The following is a 12262-nucleotide window of genomic DNA, read 5'->3' as shown; positions in this document are numbered from 1 at the left end:
GAAACTAGGATTTAGAGTGATTAATCTATAATTAGAGAATTAAATAATTAATATAAGAGTTTTAGAAATGATTATATAGCGATTCTGGTTTAGACTTGAACTATTTGATATTTTGGATCCGGGTTTCATTACTTTGTATAGTCATTTATGTTTTATTTCCTTTATACCTCTTTGAGTTTGGCTATTGAGTTGTATTGGTTGCGTTTGGAACAGATTGGTAGCTTGGTTTCAAACTTTTGCTCCAACGCTCGAGCGTCATTTATTGTGCTCGAGTGGTCGCATTCTTTGTTTCTTGCGCTCAAGTGTCACTTCTTGCGCTTGAGCGGGTTTTGTGAACTCTCAGTATTTTTGCAGGTTTGCAAAAGTACTAGGGGAGTGGTATTCTACATTCGAGAGGAGCTTCTTGCGCTCAAGTGGTCTTGGCTCGAGCGGCTCTCATTGCGCTTAAGTGTTGGTCTTCTGTCTGTAAAGCTACTGGGAGTTTGTATTTCATGCTCGAGCATCACTTCCTGTGCTCGAGCGGTCATATCTTTTGTGTCTTACGCTTGAGCGTCACTTTCTGCGCTCGAGCGGACTACGCCTATATCAGTCCGTAAAAATCACTTTTTACATCATTTTTTCATTTCACTCTCTCTCTAAACTTTCTAAAAATCCTAGAGCTTCACTCTCTCTCTCTAAAACTCATCTTCTCTCTTCTAAAACACCCTCATCCTTTGATTTCTTTACCCTACATCCTTTGAGAAAAGGTAGGGCTCACTTAGAGCTTCGTTTTCATTCAAACAAAGTTGGGTTTTGGTGGTGTTGAAGTTTCGTCACTCTCTCTCTCGTCTTCTAAGCTTGAGGTAGGGATTCTCCACACTCTTGTATAAGTTTTACCTTAGTTATTTTCTATTTCAATGGTTTATAGTGGTTTGGGTTGTTTTGGTAAAACCTAGGATTTGAGATCAAAATGGAAAAGAGGGGTTTTCAAATGGTTTCTTGGAAAAGCTTGTAATATTAAAATTGGAGTTGATATATGTTAAGATAAGGTATTTCCTACATTGAAATTGATTTTCAAAAAAAAAGGGATGTTTGCCCTAAAATGTGAATGTTTGAGATTATATAGAGAAAATAGAATTGATGTTGAGAATTGTGAAATTGAAATGATGTTAATGTCGATGGCGGAGTTGGATATGTATTATCACTACCGTCTTAAGAATTTGGAAAAGTATATCTTTAATGAAATTTATTTATCTGTTTAGAAATATCTGTTTTGGGCTATTGGTAGAGGATAACTATGAGTGTTGTAGAAATTGCATGAGAATTAAGTGAAGTAAAACTAATTTCTCTTTCATGTGCATTAAACATTGTTGCTCATTTAATACATTGAAAATGTATATGTTTTTGAGAAAAAAAAAGGGTGAATGTTGGAAAGAAGTGTGTATCACCAAATCAAGTTGGCCTGTGTGTCCAGGGTGAAAGTCCCAAAAAAACACGTGTATATATGGGTGCCAGTTCCCACGGAAGAAATATTTGTAAAATGGAAATAGTAATGCTTGTATAGACTACGTTTACATGGGCGCCGTTTGACGGTTTTCCGCGGATGAAATACCCGTGAAAGGTTGCACTAGTTTGAGATTGCCCCCTTGTTTTCTATTGTAAAGAGCATGACTTGAGAATTGTGATATAGACTGGGTATGGCATTGTTTTTGGACAGAAATGTAAAACGTTTTGACATGGGCATTGCATATGCATAAAACCGTATGACTTTGTTAAGATTTATACATTGTGTTGTAGTGTTTCTACTGGGCTTTGGCTCACCCTATGTAGGAAAAACATTTCAGGTGCTGATGATATGCCTCCACCAAGAGCTTGACTTTGGAGGACTATGGAGCTGAAGGCTCAGTGTTGTTATTTTGCATTTAATTTTGTACAAGCCTAGGACTTTATCTGTATTGAGCTTAAGACTCACTTTTGATGTACCCAAGCATTGACTTGGAAAGATGTAAGCGTTTAGGGCATATGATTATTTGTCCAGCTTTCGTTTCTTTCACAACTTTGTACTACATGCTGTAAATTCAGGATGTACTGTTTATGAATATATATTGCATGTATCACCTTTTGTATAGCAAACTCTAATTAATGGAAGCTTATCATTTCCCTCATGATGCTATTTATTGGTTATTATGAAATGGGTATATTGTATTAATTTCGGGGCGTCACAACTTGGTATTAGAGCGTACCGGAGTTGAATACTTTGGGTATGTGGGAAGTGGTTATTACCATAATGGGTTTGTTTCGCTTGATAGAGATATTTGTATGTATGGTACACTATGTGATAACATACTTATGTGATTATATAGGTATGAGATTTAATTCCTAAGATAATGATTGGGTTTACGGGTTTCTATAAGTCCTATTAGAAGAGCACTTGACCCCTACTGCTTCTAATTGGAACTCTGGCAATGCCGCGGGACGGTCACTATCCAGTGAGGAAATTTGTATGTGTTTATGTGCTTACGTGGAATGAATTACTATTGTCCACCACATTAGGATGTGAGTGAGTTAGCTTTGGCATATTTGTAAATGTGCTAATCTCTTTTGTTACCTTCATTACGATGTCAAGATGTGGTCGCGGTGGTAGGCGTAGTAAGCCTAGACAGTAGGAGGTGCCTATACCGGATGATATTCTGGCGCAAGAGGAGGGAGTTGCTGGTCAGGCCAATGTGGCCGAACCGACAGGTCAGCAGGCCATGGGCACCTTAGCCCTCAAGATGGCTAGAGCATTGTGGGAATCCATGGACATTCTCAGAGCTGAGAATCAAGTCTAAGCCCATGTTGCTGAGATGAGACCGTCTTTTCTGAAGCGAGAGTTTTTCCGGTCGAACCCGGATGAGTTTTTGGGTGATCCTAAAGAGCCTTTGAAAGCAGATGAAGGGCTCGAACAAATGGTGAAGATGTTTAAGATGCTCGGCATCGAAGATAGTGGTTTGAGAGTGACCTTGGCATCATTTCAGATAAAGAGAGATGCGGGTCAATGGTGAAAGTATGCGTGTGGGCACATTAGAGTAACTCGGGAGGCTTTTGTCGACGCCTTCCAGTACAAGTTCTTACCTTTGAGGGAGCATTTTTCATAGTTTAAGCAATTGAACACACTGGTGGCCGAGTTTGAGGCCGCATTTACTAGTTTATCTAGGTTTGCACCAAAGTTAGTGGCGACAGAAGAGTACCATTGTGTGGAGTTCGAGAAAAGGCTAAGGACCGGGCTTATTTTCAAAGTAGCCGGTTCGATGATTAGAGATTACGGGCAACTTGTAGAGTCGGCGGCTCATCTTGAGATCATGGTGCAAATTGAGGAGGAGCAGATGAGGGGCTCCAAGAGGAGTTAGGGTGTTTAGGGGGACAGTAAGAGGCAGAAGGGTTCTAACCAATAGCAGTCCTAGGAAGCTCAGTCGAGGTCCACTTTTCTAGTACCGATTTCAAGTTTTGGAAGAGGTGGTTAGGGGGATTTCACTTGCTCTAAGTGTGGTCAGTTAGGCCACAAATCACTAGTTTGCTCGCAGAAGGGAAGAGGGCAGCGGTCTGCCGTATCTTTGGCTAGTTCTCAGAGCCAGAATCAGGAGAGAGGGCATCCCCGTACTGGTTATCAGTGTGGGCATGCAGGGCATATGAAAAGGTTTTGCCCTCAGTTGAGTGGCACACCAAGTACGTCTGGCTCGAGGCAGACACAAAGCCACCAACCTACATAAGCAGCACAGGCCTTGAGGGCAATTAGGGAGCCTGATCGGCTCAGTCAATGCATTAGACATATGCTCTGAGGAGTGAGGAGGTAGAACAGAGACCTATAGGGAGTGTGTATGATGTTACCGCGCCAAACCTAGTACCAGCGCCTTCGGTAGTGAGAGGTACTTTTTTGTTCTACAATTCTATTGCTAATGTATTGATTGATACGAGTGCATCCTATTCATTTATCTCGTCTGCATTTGCATCGGCTTTGGGGTTAGAATTGGCTTGGTTAGCATCTCCACTCAGTGTATAGTCACTTATTGGTGATGAGATTGTTTTGGAATAGGGGTGTCGGGGTTGTGACATAGAGGTTGTCGGTCGCCGACTTCCTTTTTCTTTTGTATTGATTGATATGTTGCATTTTGACACTATATTAGGTATGGACTGGTTATCATCGTATCAGGCTATCATAGATTGTTACCGTCAGAGGGTTACTGTATGTATCTTGAGAGCAGTGATTGTTTTTATTTCATGGGGGATAGGGCCGATAGAGTATTATCACTGGTGTATAATTCGCGTAGGCAGAGTGAGTTTAGTTGTCTTCTTGCCAACTTCTTGGGTAGTGAGTGTGATGAAGTCTGAGTTGAATTGTCGATGGTAGTTTGTGAATACCCAGACTTTTTTCCCGAGGATCTTGATAGTTTACCACCTCACTGAGAGTTTGAGTTCTCTATTGATTTAGTACCTAGCACGACACCGATTTGTATGGCACCATATAGATTTGCACTCGCCGAGTTGAGTGAGTTGAAAATTCAACTTCAAGAATTATTAGATAAGGTTTTATCCGTCTTATACTTCACCTTGGGGAGCATTGACCCTCTTTGGCAAAAACAAAGATGACATTTTGCGATTGTGTATTGATTATCGGAAGTTGAATCGGGTGACTATTAAGAACAAGTACCCAATGCCTCGTATAAATGATTTATCTAATCAGTTAAAAGGGTCTCGTTGCTTTTCTAAGATAGACCTGAGATCAGGCTATCACAAGTTGAGAGTAAAGGAGGAGGATATCCAGAAAACGACATTCCATACGTGGTATGACCATTATGAGTTCTTAGTGATGCCTTTTGAGCTAACCAACGTATCTGCCATGTTTATGGATTTGATGAACCAGATCTTCCGTGGGTTCCTAGATCGTTTTGTAGTCGTCTTTGTTGATGACATCTTGATTTACTCACCCTCCGAGGAGGAACATGAGGAACACCTGCAAGTTGTACTCGAGTTGCTTAGAACCCACAAACTGTATGCTAAGTTTGGAAAATGTGAATTCTGGTTGAAAGAAGTTAAGTTCATAGGCTATGTAGTATCCAGGGAAGGAGTGGCAGTAGATTCATCCAAGATAGAAGCCGTGCAAGATTGGGAACAACCTAAGAATGTCTTTGAGATCCGTAGTTTCTTGGGGTTGGCCGGGTATTACCATCGATTTGTGAAAGATTTCTCTAGATTAGCTTCACTATTGACTAGGCTGACGAGGAAGGGAATTAAGTTTGTGTGGAGTGACTATGAGAAGTCATTTCAAGAGCTTAAAGTTAGACTTACCACTGCTCTAGTATTAATTATTCTGGAGAGGGGTTTGGGCTATTCAATGTATTGTGATGTTTCACGGGAAGGTTTGGGTGGTGTATTGATGCAAGAGGAGAAGATAGTAGTTTATGGCTTACGATAGTTAAAAACACATGAGAGGAACTACCCTACTCACGACCTAGAGTTAGCAGCGGTGATCTTTGCCTTGAAGATTTAGAGGCATTATTTGTATGGTGGGAAGTTTGAAATGTTTTCTGATCATAAGAGTCTGAAATATCTGTTTACACAGAAAGACTTGAATCTGAGGCAGAGAAGGTGGATGAAGTTTATAGAAGATTATGACTTTGAGTTACATTATCATCCAAGGAAGGCCAATGTTGTGACCGATGTCTTAAGTTGGAATCCATTAGCAATGTAGCTAGTATCGCTATTCGGGAATGGGAGATGTTGGATGCTATTGGTGAGTTTGACTTGTATCTTGGCGAGTCTGTTGAGTCTGCAACCTTGTTTTTGGTAGTTGCATAACCTACACTTGTGAGCTGAGTGATAGAAGTACAAAGAGGTGACCTTGAGGTAGAATCCCTTCGGGAGAAAATCTCTAGTGGAAAGGTAGAGAAGGGCTTGAATGTATATTCTAACTTGAGTGTTAGATACCTTGGCTGTCTTTTCATATTGGAATCTTGCCGAGAGGACGTAATCTAAAAATTTCACCATTCAAGCCTTGCGGTGCATCTGGGAGGCACAAAGATGTATCGCAATCTTAGTCGTTAGTTTTGGTGGAGAGGTATAAAAAAAGATGTAGCCATGTTTGTGTCGAAGTGCCTTACTTGTCAACAAGTGAAGGCTAAGCACCAGAGACCAGCGGGTTTGTTTCAACCCTTTCCTATAGCCGAGTGAAAGTGGGAGCATGTCACGATGGATTTTGTTGTTAGTCTCCCAAGGACTCAACGGGGTAGTGATGCCATTTGGGAGGTAGTTGATCGATTAACTAAGTCAGAGCACTTTGTACATATGTGCATGAGTTACTCCGTAGATTATTTAGCCAACCTTTATGTTAGGGACATAGTGAGACTTCATGGGGTCCCTGTGACTATTGTTTCGGATAGAGATCCTCGTTTTACGACTTGTTTGTGGCAGAGCCTAGAAAATGCCTTGGGTATGAGATTGACTTTTAGCACCGTGTATCATCCTCAGATTGACGGGCAGTCAGAACGCACTATTCAGATTCTAGAGGATATGCTTCGAGGTTTTGTTCTTAAATTTAAAGGGTCGTGGGAGAGGCACTTTCCCTTAGTGTAGTTTACCTATAATAATAGCTTCTAGTCGAGTATTGGCATGACACCGTTTGAGGCCATATATGGCCGACCGTGTAGATCTCTTGTGTGTTGGGCCGAGGTAGGTGATGCACCTTTGATAGGCCCTAAGTTGGTTTGGGAAATGACTAAGAAAGTTGCTTTTATCCGTAAGAAGTTGGCTACTGTCCAGAGTCGCTAGAAAAGCTATGCCGACCGTAGGAGGAGACCTTTGTCTTTTGAGGTAGGAGATCATGTCTTCTTGAACATATCACCTAAGCGGGGTTTGATGAGGTTTGGGAAGAGTGGGAAGTTGTCCCCCAGATTTATTAGGCCTTTTGAGATCCTTGAGCGGATTGGAAAGGTAGCTTATCGTTTGGCCTTGCTGTTATAACTTTCCGGGGTTTATGATGTGTTTCATATTTGTATGCTTTGGAAGTATGAGCTGGATCCATCGTACGTGTTGGATTGGACTGACTTAGAGGAAAATGAGGATACCTCGTATAAGGAGAGACCGGTAAGAGTCTTAGATACTAGAGACCAAGTCTTGCGAGACAAGACAATTCCCTTGGTTAAAGTATTGGGGCGACATCACGGAGTTGAGGAAGCAACTTGGGAACATGAATTGGAAGTCCGTGAGAAGTATCCGGACCTATTTGTTAATGTTTGAGCATGTATTGAAACTTTTGTTATGAATTAATATAAACATTGTATATGTTTTGAAAATAAGAATTGTATATTTGGTATTGAGAACTTGTTTATCATATTGATGAGAATGAATGACCGGTGGATGCGTCATGGTATTGGAATTGGTTGATTATCATTGTTGTAATTGGTTTAATCATAATTTTAAAGTTTGATTTGTAATTTTGGGGACGAAATTCTTTAAGAATGGGAGGTTATAGCGATTCTGGTTTAGACCTGAACCATTTGATGTTTTGGATTTGGGTTTCATTGCCTTGTATAGTCATTTATGTCTTATTTCCCTTATACCTCTTTGAGTTTGGCTATTGAGTTGTATTGGTTGCGTTTGGAACAGGTTGGTAGCCTGGTTTTCAAACTTTTGTTGCCTACAATTTTGCTCTAATGCTCGTGTGTCACTTATTGCACTTAAGCGGTAGCATTCTTTGTGTCTCGCGCTTTAGCATCACTTCTTGCTCTTGAGTGGGTTTTGTGAATTCTCAGAACTTTTGCAGGTTTGCAAAAGTACTAGGGAGTGGTATTCTACGCTAAAGCGGAGCTTCTTGCACTCGAGCGATTTTGGCACGAGCGGCCCTTATTGTGCTCTAGCGTTGGTCTTCTGTCTATAAAACTATTGTGAGTTTGTATTTTACGCTCGAGCATCACTTCCTGCGCTCAAGCGATTATATCTTTTGTGTCTTACGCTTGAACGTCACTTCTTGCGTTTGAGCAGACTGAGCGTATACCAGTTCGTAAAAGTAACTTTTTACATCACTTTTTCATTTCATTCTCTCTCTCTAAACTTTCTAAAAATCCTAGATCTTCACTCTCTCTAAAACTCATATTTTCTCTTCTAAAACACCCTCATCCTTTGATTTCTCTACCCTACATCCTTTGAGAAAAAGGTAGGGCTCACTTGGAGCTTCATTTTCATCCGAACAAAGTTGGGTTTCGACGGTATTGAAGTTTCTTCACTCTCTCTCTCTCTCTCTCTCTCTCTCGTCTTCTAAGCTTGAGGTAGGGATTCTCCACACTCTTGTATAAGTTTTACCTTAGTTATTTGCTATTTCAACAGATTATAGTGGTTTGGGTTGTTTTGGTAAAACCTAGGGTTTGAGATTAAAAATGTAAAAAAGGGGTTTTCAAATAGTTTCTTGGAAAAGCTTGTAATATTGAAATTGGCGTTGATGTATGTCGAGATAAGGTATTTACTACATTGAAATTGATTTTCAAAGAGAAATGGATTTTTGTCCTAAAATGTGAATGTCTGAGATTGTATACAGAAAATGGAATTGATGTTGAGAATTATGAAATTGAAGTGATATTAATGTCGACGGTGGAGTTGAATATGTATTATCACTCCTATTTTGAGAATTTGAAAAAGTGTATCTTTAACGAAATTTATTTATCTATTTAGAAATATCTGTTTTGGGCTATTAGTGGAGGATAGTTATGAGTGTTGTAGAAATTGCATGAGAATTAGGTGAAGTAAAACTAATTTCTCTTCCATGTGCATTGAATATTGTTGCTCATTTAATACATTGAAAATATATATGTTTTTGAGAAAAAAAAAAGGTGAATGTTGGAAAGAGGTATGTATCACCAAATCAAGTTGGCTTGTGTGTCCAGGGTGAAAGTCTTGAAAAAACGCCCGTATACATGGGTGTCGGTTCCCATAGACGAAATATCTATAAAATGGCATTAGTAGTGCTTGTCTAGACTACATTTATATGGGCGCCGTTTGACGGTTTCCAGTAGACGAAATATCTGTGAAAGGTTGTACTGGGCTGAGATGTCCCCCTTGTTTTCTATTGTAAAGAGCATGACTTGAGAATTGTGATATAGACTGGGTATGACATTGTTTTTGGACAGAAATGTAAAACGTTTTGACATGGGCATTGCATATGCATAAAACCTTATGACTTTGTTAAGATTTATGCATTGTATTGTAGTGTTTCTATTGGGCTTTGGCTCACCCTATGTGGGAAAAATATTTCAAGTGTTGGTGATATGCCTCCACCAAGGGCTTGACTTGGAAAGACTGTGAAGCTGAAGGCTTAGTGTTGTTATTTTGCATTTAATTTTGAACAAGCCTAGGGCTTTATCTGTATTGAGCTTAAGACTCGCTTTTAATGTACCTAAGCATTGACTTGGAAAGATGTAAGCCTTTAGGACATATGATTATCTGTTCAACTTTTGTTTTGTTTCACAATCTTGTAATACATGCTATAGATTCAAGATATACTGTTTATGAATTTATATCGCATATATCATCTTTTGTATAGCAAATTCTAATTAATGGAAGCTTATCATTTCACTCATGATGCTATTTATTGGTTATTTTGAGAAGGGTATATTGTATTAATTTCGGGGCGTCATAGATTACTAGGCTACCTGGATCAAATGGGGTTTATACGGGTTCGTCCGTGGTGCGTTTAATTTGTAGGGTTAAATTAGTGAATAAACTAGGAACTAAGAGCTTTTATTATAATAATTCAAAAGTGAGGGCCTTAACAGGGTTTACAAAAGTTAAGCGTCTCACAAGGTTGACAAGATAAAGACCGACCTCACTCATTAGACTTCTAAGACCGCAAAGTACCTCAAGAAGCTGAATGAATTCGAGGAGAAGAGAAAGAGGCAACGAGATGCTGTCAACAAGATGTAGAGAAGGCCAAGGTTGTGAAGAAGGAGGCCAAGAAGAACTTAGCTGAGGCAGATCCCAACTAAGTCGAATTTTTGGAAAGTAGGGAAAAGATGATCAAGGAGGCTGAAACCAAGGACTCTTTTGACGGTTAGGTAGTTGTTCGAGACAAGTATAAGGCAATGGCTAACGAGTCCTATAACCGTGGCTTTATACTTGGCTAGAAAGTCGCCCTTGTTGCCTCCAAGATTCTTGAGGACATCTTGCTCCATGATCTCACCTAGCTTAATCTGTCCTTCATTCCTTCACCCCGTTGGAACTTCATCCGACTTGCATCCTTAAGCCAACAATACAGAGAACCCCCCTCTCCAACTTGTCTTCGCCAACTCTAAACCTAAGGGTTCATGACTTAAACTTGGAGGAGGACATTGATGGGGGAGGATTCCTTAGATGCTGAGGCTGAGGACGCTACTGTCGAGAAAGGGACTACTAAAGAGACTCTTGGGACCGAGAACATTGAGGTCGATACAACTGCTGCTGTTATCAACATTAAGGTCACCGATGCTGATTTTGAAGCCAATCCTAAAGCATAAACTTAGGGCTTTTTTTCTTCTTTTCTTTATTTATGTACTATTTTTACTTTACTATTGAACATTTGTTTTTGAACAATGATTTGTTGTTAGGCTTTTACATGGCCGATGTGCCAACTGGTGTAATTGAACTTCTTAAACTCTTTCATATAAATGAACTCCACTTTTTGTTTAAGTCTTTTCTTTCTGCCTGTGCTTGACTTGTGTTTTCGTAATAATTTCACAAAGTGTAACAACACTTATATGCTCATGATCTCGAATAACTAATTACCTCAGATAGCACTATCATCTCATCTCGGTTAACTTGCACAATTCTCAATGCTTCAACAAAACTTTTGAAATTTTACCAAGTGTAAGTTTTAAATCCTTGTAAGTTTAAGACTTTAGCTTATCACATCCCAGCTCCCTGGCCCCTAATGTGAGTCTAGGCCAATGTTCCTTGCAGCTCCTTGCACCTATAATATTAAGTCAATATCCCAACTTGCCTTTGTTTTTCTAACTTCAGCATCCTTGACCGAGGTCATCTGTTTAACTCGTCTAAACAAAACACTTAAGGCTCAACCTCAATGCACCGATTATTTTGGTACTCGTTACCTCGGCTTTTCAATTACCCAAATAGCTAGGTCAGAAAACCAACACTATTGCACTCTAAGCAAGCCTTAGTTAATTTTGTCTACTTTCTCGTTGAAACATCCCTTTAACTTTGTACAACTCTACCTTCTTAGCAAGCCTAAGTTAAATGTCTAGTTTCTCATTGAAACATCCCTTTAACTTAGTACAACTCTACCTTCTTGGAAATCCTAAGTTAAATGTCCAGTTTCTCGTTGAAACGTCATTCTAATCTAATCATTTGACTATAATCTTTACACCTCGGCAATTAGATTAATCAATCTATTGTAACTTTTTACCGAAGTTATGTAACAAAAGCAAACTAAACCTAGACAACATTTGTAACGAACAAATCAAACTAATCCTTTATTGATGAACTCTTAAATTACAAGAATTAATGGTAAAAAAAAAAAAAAAAGTTAAGATTACTAGTGTTCCAGGGCATTGGCATTATTTACCATCATTGTCCTCTAGCTGATATGCTCTTACTCTGGCGATCGATGTGATCATGTAGGGTCCTTTCCAGTTAGGGCCAAGTTTGCCCTCCCTAGGATCCTTCTTGTTTCCTACCACTTTTCTCAAGACAAGGTCACTAACCTTGAATTCTCGAAGATTGACTCTCTTATTGTAAGATTTTGTAAGTCCTTGTTGGTATGTCTCTAGCCGAAGTGCGGCTACATCCCTTCATTCTTCAATCAGATCAAGATCTTGGGCTAAAAAGGCCTGATTTTGCTCACTCTCCACAGCTAGGGTTCTTAACCCAAGAATGCCGATCTCCAATGAGATCACTGCCTCTATGCCATAGGTCATGGCAAAAGGGTCTCTCCAGTTAATCTTCTTGGCACAGTCTAGTATGCCCAAGAACATTAGGCAATTCTTCCACTCACTTGGCTTTTGCTGCTTCCAATAGTTTCTTTATTCCATCTTTGATCGTCTTGTTTGAAGCCTCGGCTTGGCTATTACTTTGAGGGAAGCCAGGTGTTGAATAGTAGTTCATGATTTTGTACTTAGCATAGTAGTTCTTGATTAACTTGTTATCAAACTAAGTGCCATTATCTGCCACAATTTCCCTACATATGCCAAACCTAGTGATGATATTTCTCTAGATGAAATTCCTAATATCAACATCTCGAATTTTTGCCAAAGGTTCTGCCTTAATC

The sequence above is a fragment of the Camellia sinensis genome, chromosome 4 (assembly GCF_055761805.1).
Source record: "Camellia sinensis isolate YWXY chromosome 4, ASM5576180v1, whole genome shotgun sequence".
Taxonomy (NCBI): Eukaryota; Viridiplantae; Streptophyta; class Magnoliopsida; order Ericales; family Theaceae; genus Camellia; species Camellia sinensis.
The sequence above is the reverse complement of the archived record's forward strand: the minus strand, read 5'-3'. Positions refer to the sequence as shown.